Here is a 10297-nt window from a genome sequence, read left to right on the forward strand (position 1 = left end):
CGCACCAACATAATAGAGATACAGAAACACCGTGGCCCCTCTCTTTGAGATAACTCTGCACTATTCCGAGCTGCAAATGCCACTTCCAGCTTAGCTGTGCAGAAGAAGAACAACAAGAAGAAGAAATATCTCGAAATATGTCCGTCAGGCCCCTTCCCTTGAGATAAATCTGCAAATATCTCGGAAACGAAGCGAGCTATGGCAAAATCTTTAGAGACCTTTCTTGTAGAGAATTAAGTTTCCTACTTTTTATCTTCTATGATATTTTTTGATCAGATGCGTAGTTCTCGAGATATATCAAGATATTTAAAAGTTCCGAAGCCGCACCAACATAATAGAGATACAGAAACACCGTGGCCCCTCTCTTTGAGATAACTCTGCACTATTGCGAGCTGCAAATGCCACTTCCAGCTTAGCTGTGCAGAAGAAGAACAACAAGAAGAAGAAATATCTCGAAATATGTCCGTCAGGCCCCTTCCCTTGAGATAAATCTGCAAATATCTCGGAAACGAAGCGAGCTATGGCAAAATCTTTAGAGACCTTTCTTGTAGAGAATTAAGTTTCCTACTTTTTATGTAGTATGATATTTTTTGATCAGATGCGTAGTTCTCGAGATATATCAAGATATTTAAAAGTTCCGAAGCCGCACCAACATAATAGAGATACAGAAACACCGTGGCCCCTTTCTTTGAGATAACTCTGCACTATTGCGCGCTGCAAATGCCACTTCCAGCTTAGCTGTGCAGAAGAAGACCAACAAGAAGAAGAAATATCTCGAAATATGTCCGTCAGGCCCCTTCCCTTGAGATAAATCTGCAAATATCTCGGAAACGAAGCGAGCTATGGCAAAATGTTAAGAGAACTTTCTTGTAGAGAATTCAGTTTCCTACTTTTTATGTTCTATGATATTTTTCGATCAGAGGCGTAGTTCTCGAGATATATCGAGATATTTAAAAGTTCCGAAGCCGCACCAACATAATAGAGATACAGAAACACCGTGGCCCCTTTCTTTGAGATAACTCTCCGCTAGTGCGAGCCGCAAATGCCACTTCCAGCTTAGCTGTGCAGAAGAAGAACAAGAAGAAGAAGAAATATCTCGAAATATGTCCGTCAGGCCCCTTCCCTTGAGATAAATATGCAAATATCTCGGAAACGAAGCGAGCTATGGCAAAATGTTAAGAGACCTTTTTTGTAGAGAATTAAGTTTCCTACTTTTTATGTTCTATGATATTTTTTGATCAGATGCGTAGTTCTCGAGATATATCAAGATATTTAAAAGTTCCGAAGCCGCACCAACATAATAGAGATACAGAAACACCGTGGCCCCTTTCTTTGAGATAACTCTGCACTATTGCGAGCTGCAAATGCCACTTCCAGCTTAGCTGTGCAGAGGAAGAACAACAAGAAGAAGAAATATCTCGAAATATGTCCGTCAGGCCAGTTCCTTTGAGCTGAATCTGCAAATATCTCGGAAACGAAGCGAGCTATGGCAAAATGTTAAGAGACGTTTCTTGTAGAGAATTATGTTTCCTACAATTTATGTTCTATGATATTTTTTGATCAGAAGCGTAGTTCTCGAGATATATCGAGATATTTAAAAGTTCCGAAGACGCACCAACATAATAGAGATACAGAAACACCGTGGCCCCTTTCTTTGAGATAACTGTGCACTAGTGCGAGCCGCAAATGCCACTTCCAGCTTAGCTGTGCAGAAGAAGAACAACAAGAAGAAGAAATATCTCGAAATATGTCCGTCAGGCCCCTTCCCTTGAGATATATCTGCAAATATCTCGGAAACGAAGCGAGCTATGGCAAAATGTTAAGAGACCGTTTTTGTAGAGAATTAAGTTTCCTACTTTTTATCTTCTATGATATTTTTTGATCAGACGCGTAGTTCTCGAGATATATCAAGATATTTAAAAGTTCCGAAGCCGCACCAACATAATAGAGATACAGAAACACCGTGGCCCCTTTCTTTGAGATAACTCTGCACTATTGCGAGCTGCAAATGCCACTTCCAGCTTAGCTGTGCAGAAGAAGAACAACAAGAAGAAGAAATATCTCGAAATATGTCCGTCAGGCCCCTTCCCTTGAGATATATCTGCAAATATCTCGGAAACGAAGCGAGCTATGGCAAAATGTTAAGAGACCTTTTTTGTAGAGAATTATGTTTCCTACAATTTATGTTCTATGATATTTTTTGATCAGAAGCGTAGTTTTCGAGATATATCGAGATATTTAAAAGTTCCGAAGCCGCACCAACATAATAGAGATACAGAAACACCGTGGCCCCTTTCTTTGAGATAACTCTGCACTAGTGCGAGCCGCAAATGCCACTTCCAGCTTAGCTGTGCAGAAGAAGAACAACAAGAAGAAGAAATATCTCGAAATATGTCCGACAGGCCCCTTCCCTTGAGATAAATCTGCAAATATCTCGGAAACAAAGCGAGCTATGGCGAAATGTTGAGAGACCTTTTTTGTATAGAATTAAGTTTCCTACTTTCTATCTTCTATGATATTTTTTGATCAGATGCGTAGTTCTCGAGATATATCAAGATATTTGAAAGTTCCGAAGCCGCACCAACATAATAGAGATACAGAAACACCGTGGCCCCTCTCTTTGAGATAACTCTGCACTATTCCGAGCTGCAAATGCCACTTCCAGCTTAGCTGTGCAGAAGAAGAACAACAAGAAGAAGAAATATCTCGAAATATGTCCGTCAGGCCCCTTCCCTTGAGATAAATCTGCAAATATCTCGGAAACGAAGCGAGCTATGGCAAAATCTTTAGAGACCTTTCTTGTAGAGAATTAAGTTTCCTACTTTTTATCTTCTATGATATTTTTTGATCAGATGCGTAGTTCTCGAGATATATCAAGATATTTAAAAGTTCCGAAGCCGCACCAACATAATAGAGATACAGAAACACCGTGGCCCCTTTCTTTGAGATAACTCTGCACTAGTGCGAGCCGCAAATGCCACTTCCAGCTTAGCTGTGCAGAAGAAGAACAACAAGAAGAAGAAATATCTCGAAATATGTCCGACAGGCCCCTTCCCTTGAGATAAATCTGCAAATATCTCGGAAACGAAGCGAGCTATGGCGAAATGTTGAGAGACCTTTTTTGTATAGAATTAAGTTTCCTACTTTCTATCTTCTATGATATTTTTTGATCAGATGCGTAGTTCTCGAGATATATCAAGATATTTGAAAGTTCCGAAGCCGCACCAACATAATAGAGATACAGAAACACCGTGGCCCCTCTCTTTGAGATAACTCTGCACTATTCCGAGCTGCAAATGCCACTTCCAGCTTAGCTGTGCAGAAGAAGAACAACAAGAAGAAGAAATATCTCGAAATATGTCCGTCAGGCCCCTTCCCTTGAGATAAATCTGCAAATATCTCGGAAACGAAGCGAGCTATGGCAAAATCTTTAGAGACCTTTCTTGTAGAGAATTAAGTTTCCTACTTTTTATCTTCTATGATATTTTTTGATCAGATGCGTAGTTCTCGAGATATATCAAGATATTTAAAAGTTCCGAAGCCGCACCAACATAATAGAGATACAGAAACACCGTGGCCCCTCTCTTTGAGATAACTCTGCACTATTGCGAGCTGCAAATGCCACTTCCAGCTTAGCTGTGCAGAAGAAGAACAACAAGAAGAAGAAATATCTCGAAATATGTCCGTCAGGCCCCTTCCCTTGAGATAAATCTGCAAATATCTCGGAAACGAAGCGAGCTATGGCAAAATCTTTAGAGACCTTTCTTGTATAGAATTAAGTTTCCTACTTTCTATCTTCTATGATATTTTTTGATCAGATGCGTAGTTCTCGAGATATATCAAGATATTTGAAAGTTCCGAAGCCGCACCAACATAATAGAGATACAGAAACACCGTGGCCCCTCTCTTTGAGATAACTCTGCACTATTCCGAGCTGCAAATGCCACTTCCAGCTTAGCTGTGCAGAAGAAGAACAACAAGAAGAAGAAATATCTCGAAATATGTCCGTCAGGCCCCTTCCCTTGAGATAAATCTGCAAATATCTCGGAAACGAAGCGAGCTATGGCAAAATCTTTAGAGACCTTTCTTGTAGAGAATTAAGTTTCCTACTTTTTATGTAGTATGATATTTTTTGATCAGATGCGTAGTTCTCGAGATATATCAAGATATTTAAAAGTTCCGAAGCCGCACCAACATAATAGAGATACAGAAACACCGTGGCCCCTTTCTTTGAGATAACTCTGCACTAGTGCGAGCCGCAAATGCCACTTCCAGCTTAGCTGTGCAGAAGAAGAACAACAAGAAGAAGAAATATCTCGAAATATGTCCGACAGGCCCCTTCCCTTGAGATAAATCTGCAAATATCTCGGAAACGAAGCGAGCTATGGCGAAATGTTGAGAGACCTTTTTTGTATAGAATTAAGTTTCCTACTTTCTATCTTCTATGATATTTTTTGATCAGATGCGTAGTTCTCGAGATATATCAAGATATTTGAAAGTTCCGAAGCCGCACCAACATAATAGAGATACAGAAACACCGTGGCCCCTCTCTTTGAGATAACTCTGCACTATTCCGAGCTGCAAATGCCACTTCCAGCTTAGCTGTGCAGAAGAAGAACAACAAGAAGAAGAAATATCTCGAAATATGTCCGTCAGGCCCCTTCCCTTGAGATAAATCTGCAAATATCTCGGAAACGAAGCGAGCTATGGCAAAATCTTTAGAGACCTTTCTTGTAGAGAATTAAGTTTCCTACTTTTTATCTTCTATGATATTTTTTGATCAGATGCGTAGTTCTCGAGATATATCAAGATATTTAAAAGTTCCGAAGCCGCACCAACATAATAGAGATACAGAAACACCGTGGCCCCTCTCTTTGAGATAACTCTGCACTATTGCGAGCTGCAAATGCCACTTCCAGCTTAGCTGTGCAGAAGAAGAACAACAAGAAGAAGAAATATCTCGAAATATGTCCGTCAGGCCCCTTCCCTTGAGATAAATCTGCAAATATCTCGGAAACGAAGCGAGCTATGGCAAAATCTTTAGAGACCTTTCTTGTATAGAATTAAGTTTCCTACTTTCTATCTTCTATGATATTTTTTGATCAGATGCGTAGTTCTCGAGATATATCAAGATATTTGAAAGTTCCGAAGCCGCACCAACATAATAGAGATACAGAAACACCGTGGCCCCTCTCTTTGAGATAACTCTGCACTATTCCGAGCTGCAAATGCCACTTCCAGCTTAGCTGTGCAGAAGAAGAACAACAAGAAGAAGAAATATCTCGAAATATGTCCGTCAGGCCCCTTCCCTTGAGATAAATCTGCAAATATCTCGGAAACGAAGCGAGCTATGGCAAAATCTTTAGAGACCTTTCTTGTAGAGAATTAAGTTTCCTACTTTTTATCTTCTATGATATTTTTTGATCAGATGCGTAGTTCTCGAGATATATCAAGATATTTAAAAGTTCCGAAGCCGCACCAACATAATAGAGATACAGAAACACCGTGGCCCCTTTCTTTGAGATAACTCTGCACTAGTGCGAGCCGCAAATGCCACTTCCAGCTTAGCTGTGCAGAAGAAGAACAACAAGAAGAAGAAATATCTCGAAATATGTCCGACAGGCCCCTTCCCTTGAGATAAATCTGCAAATATCTCGGAAACGAAGCGAGCTATGGCGAAATGTTGAGAGACCTTTTTTGTATAGAATTAAGTTTCCTACTTTCTATCTTCTATGATATTTTTTGATCAGATGCGTAGTTCTCGAGATATATCAAGATATTTGAAAGTTCCGAAGCCGCACCAACATAATAGAGATACAGAAACACCGTGGCCCCTCTCTTTGAGATAACTCTGCACTATTCCGAGCTGCAAATGCCACTTCCAGCTTAGCTGTGCAGAAGAAGAACAACAAGAAGAAGAAATATCTCGAAATATGTCCGTCAGGCCCCTTCCCTTGAGATAAATCTGCAAATATCTCGGAAACGAAGCGAGCTATGGCAAAATCTTTAGAGACCTTTCTTGTAGAGAATTAAGTTTCCTACTTTTTATCTTCTATGATATTTTTTGATCAGATGCGTAGTTCTCGAGATATATCAAGATATTTAAAAGTTCCGAAGCCGCACCAACATAATAGAGATACAGAAACACCGTGGCCCCTCTCTTTGAGATAACTCTGCACTATTGCGAGCTGCAAATGCCACTTCCAGCTTAGCTGTGCAGAAGAAGAACAACAAGAAGAAGAAATATCTCGAAATATGTCCGTCAGGCCCCTTCCCTTGAGATAAATCTGCAAATATCTCGGAAACGAAGCGAGCTATGGCAAAATCTTTAGAGACCTTTCTTGTAGAGAATTAAGTTTCCTACTTTTTATGTAGTATGATATTTTTTGATCAGATGCGTAGTTCTCGAGATATATCAAGATATTTAAAAGTTCCGAAGCCGCACCAACATAATAGAGATACAGAAACACCGTGGCCCCTTTCTTTGAGATAACTCTGCACTATTGCGCGCTGCAAATGCCACTTCCAGCTTAGCTGTGCAGAAGAAGACCAACAAGAAGAAGAAATATCTCGAAATATGTCCGTCAGGCCCCTTCCCTTGAGATAAATCTGCAAATATCTCGGAAACGAAGCGAGCTATGGCAAAATGTTAAGAGACCTTTCTTGTAGAGAATTCAGTTTCCTACTTTTTATGTTCTATGATATTTTTCGATCAGAGGCGTAGTTCTCGAGATATATCGAGATATTTAAAAGTTCCGAAGCCGCACCAACATAATAGAGATACAGAAACACCGTGGCCCCTTTCTTTGAGATAACTCTCCGCTAGTGCGAGCCGCAAATGCCACTTCCAGCTTAGCTGTGCAGAAGAAGAACAAGAAGAAGAAGAAATATCTCGAAATATGTCCGTCAGGCCCCTTCCCTTGAGATAAATATGCAAATATCTCGGAAACGAAGCGAGCTATGGCAAAATGTTAAGAGACCTTTTTTGTAGAGAATTAAGTTTCCTACTTTTTATGTTCTATGATATTTTTTGATCAGATGCGTAGTTCTCGAGATATATCAAGATATTTAAAAGTTCCGAAGCCGCACCAACATAATAGAGATACAGAAACACCGTGGCCCCTTTCTTTGAGATAACTCTGCACTATTGCGAGCTGCAAATGCCACTTCCAGCTTAGCTGTGCAGAGGAAGAACAACAAGAAGAAGAAATATCTCGAAATATGTCCGTCAGGCCAGTTCCTTTGAGCTGAATCTGCAAATATCTCGGAAACGAAGCGAGCTATGGCAAAATGTTAAGAGACGTTTCTTGTAGAGAATTATGTTTCCTACAATTTATGTTCTATGATATTTTTTGATCAGAAGCGTAGTTCTCGAGATATATCGAGATATTTAAAAGTTCCGAAGACGCACCAACATAATAGAGATACAGAAACACCGTGGCCCCTTTCTTTGAGATAACTGTGCACTAGTGCGAGCCGCAAATGCCACTTCCAGCTTAGCTGTGCAGAAGAAGAACAACAAGAAGAAGAAATATCTCGAAATATGTCCGTCAGGCCCCTTCCCTTGAGATATATCTGCAAATATCTCGGAAACGAAGCGAGCTATGGCAAAATGTTAAGAGACCGTTTTTGTAGAGAATTAAGTTTCCTACTTTTTATCTTCTATGATATTTTTTGATCAGACGCGTAGTTCTCGAGATATATCAAGATATTTAAAAGTTCCGAAGCCGCACCAACATAATAGAGATACAGAAACACCGTGGCCCCTTTCTTTGAGATAACTCTGCACTATTGCGAGCTGCAAATGCCACTTCCAGCTTAGCTGTGCAGAAGAAGAACAACAAGAAGAAGAAATATCTCAAAATATGTCCGTCAGGCCCCTTCCCTTGAGATAAATCTGCAAATATCTCGGAAACGAAGCGAGCTATGGCAAAATGTTTAGAGACCTTTCTTGTAGAGAATTAAGTTTCCTACTTTTTATGTAGTATGATATTTTTTGATCAGATGCGTAGTTCTCGAGATATATCAAGATATTTAAAAGTTCCGAAGCCGCACCAACATAATAGAGATACAGAAACACCGTGGCCCCTTTCTTTGAGATAACTCTGCACGATTGCGAGCTGGAAATGCCACTTCCAGTTTAGCTGTGCAGAAGAAGAACAACAAGAAGAAGAAATATCTCGAAATATGTCCATCAGGACCCTTCCCTTGAGATAAATCTGCAAATATCTCGGAAACGAAGCGAGCTATGGCAAAATGTTAAGGGACCTTTTTTGTAGAGAATAATGTTTCCTACAATTTATGTTCTATGATATTTTTTGATCAGAAGCGTAGTTTTCGAGATATATCGAGATATTTAAAAGTTCCGAAGCCGCACCAACATAATAGAGATACAGAAACACCGTGGCCCCTTTCTTTGAGATAACTCTGCACTATTGCGAGCTGCAAATGCCACTTCCAGCTTAGCTGTGCAGAGGAAGAACAACAAGAAGAAGAAATATCTCGAAATATGTCCGTCAGGCCAGTTCCTTTGAGCTGAATCTGCAAATATCTCGGAAACGAAGCGAGCCATGGCAAAATGTTAAGAGACGTTTTTTGTAGAGAATTATGTTTCCTACAATTTATGTTCTATGATATTTTTTGATCAGAAGCGTAGTTCTCGAGATATATCGAGATATTTAAAAGTTCCGAAGACGCACCAACATAATAGAGATACAGAAACACCGTGGCCCCTTTCTTTGAGATAACTGTGCACTAGTGCGAGCCGCAAATGCCACTTCCAGCTTAGCTGTGCAGAAGAAGAACAACAAGAAGAAGAAATATCTCGAAATATGTCCGTCAGGCCCCTTCCCTTGAGATATATCTGCAAATATCTCGGAAACGAAGCGAGCTATGGCAAAATGTTAAGAGACCGTTTTTGTAGAGAATTAAGTTTCCTACTTTTTATCTTCTATGATATTTTTTTATCAGACGCGTAGTTCTCGAGATATATCAAGATATTTAAAAGTTCCGAAGCCTCACCAACATAATAGAGATACAGAAACACCGTGGCCCCTTTCTTTGAGATAACTCTGCACTATTGCGAGCTGCAAATGCCACTTCCAGCTTAGCTCTGCAGAAGAAGAACAACAAGAAGAAGAAATATCTCAAAATATGTCCGTCAGGCCCCTTCCCTTGAGATAAATCTGCAAATATCTCGGAAACGAAGCGAGCTATGGCAAAATGTTTAGAGACCTTTCTTGTAGAGAATTAAGTTTCCTACTTTTTATGTAGTATGATATTTTTTGATCAGATGCGTAGTTCTCGAGATATATCAAGATATTTAAAAGTTCCGAAGCCGCACCAACATAATAGAGATACAGAAACACCGTGGCCCCTTTCTTTGAGATAACTCAGCACGATTGCGAGCTGGAAATGCCACTTCCAGTTTAGCTGTGCAGAAGAAGAACAACAAGAAGAAGAAATATCTCGAAATATGTCCATCAGGACCCTTCCCTTGAGATAAATCTGCAAATATCTCGGAAACGAAGCGAGCTATGGCAAAATGTTAAGGGACCTTTTTTGTAGAGAATAATGTTTCCTACAATTTACGTTCTATGACATTTTTTGATCAGAAGCGTAGTTTTCGAGATATATCGAGATATTTAAAAGTTCCGAAGCCGCACCAACATAATAGAGATACAGAAACACCGTGGCCCCTTTCTTTGAGATAACTCTGCACTATTGCGAGCTGCAAATGCCACTTCCAGCTTAGCTGTGCAGAGGAAGAACAACAAGAAGAAGAAATATCTCGAAATATGTCCGTCAGGCCAGTTCCTTTGAGCTGAATCTGCAAATATCTCGGAAACGAAGCGAGCGATGGCAAAATGTTAAGAGACGTTTTTTGTAAAGAATTATGTTTCCTACAATTTATGTTCTATGATATTTTTTGATCAGAAGCGTAGTTTTCGAGATATATCGAGATATTTAAAAGTTCCGAAGACGCACCAACATAATAGAGATACAGAAACACCGTGGCCCCTTTCTTTGAGATAACTGTGCACTAGTGCGAGCCGCAAATGCCACTTCCAGCTTAGCTGTGCAGAAGAAGAACAACAAGAAGAAGAAATATCTCGAAATATGTCCGTCAGGCCCCTTCCCTTGAGATAAATCTGCAAATATCTCGGAAACGAAGAAAGCTATGGCAAAATGTTAAGAGACCTTTTTTGTAGAGAATTAAGTTTCCTACTTTTTATGTTCTATGATATTTTTTGATCAGATGCGTAGTTCTCGAGATATATCAAGATATTTAAAAGTT

This window comes from Osmia lignaria, unplaced genomic scaffold, assembly GCF_051020975.1.
Source record: "Osmia lignaria lignaria isolate PbOS001 unplaced genomic scaffold, iyOsmLign1 scaffold0002, whole genome shotgun sequence".
NCBI lineage: Eukaryota > Metazoa > Arthropoda > Insecta > Hymenoptera > Megachilidae > Osmia > Osmia lignaria.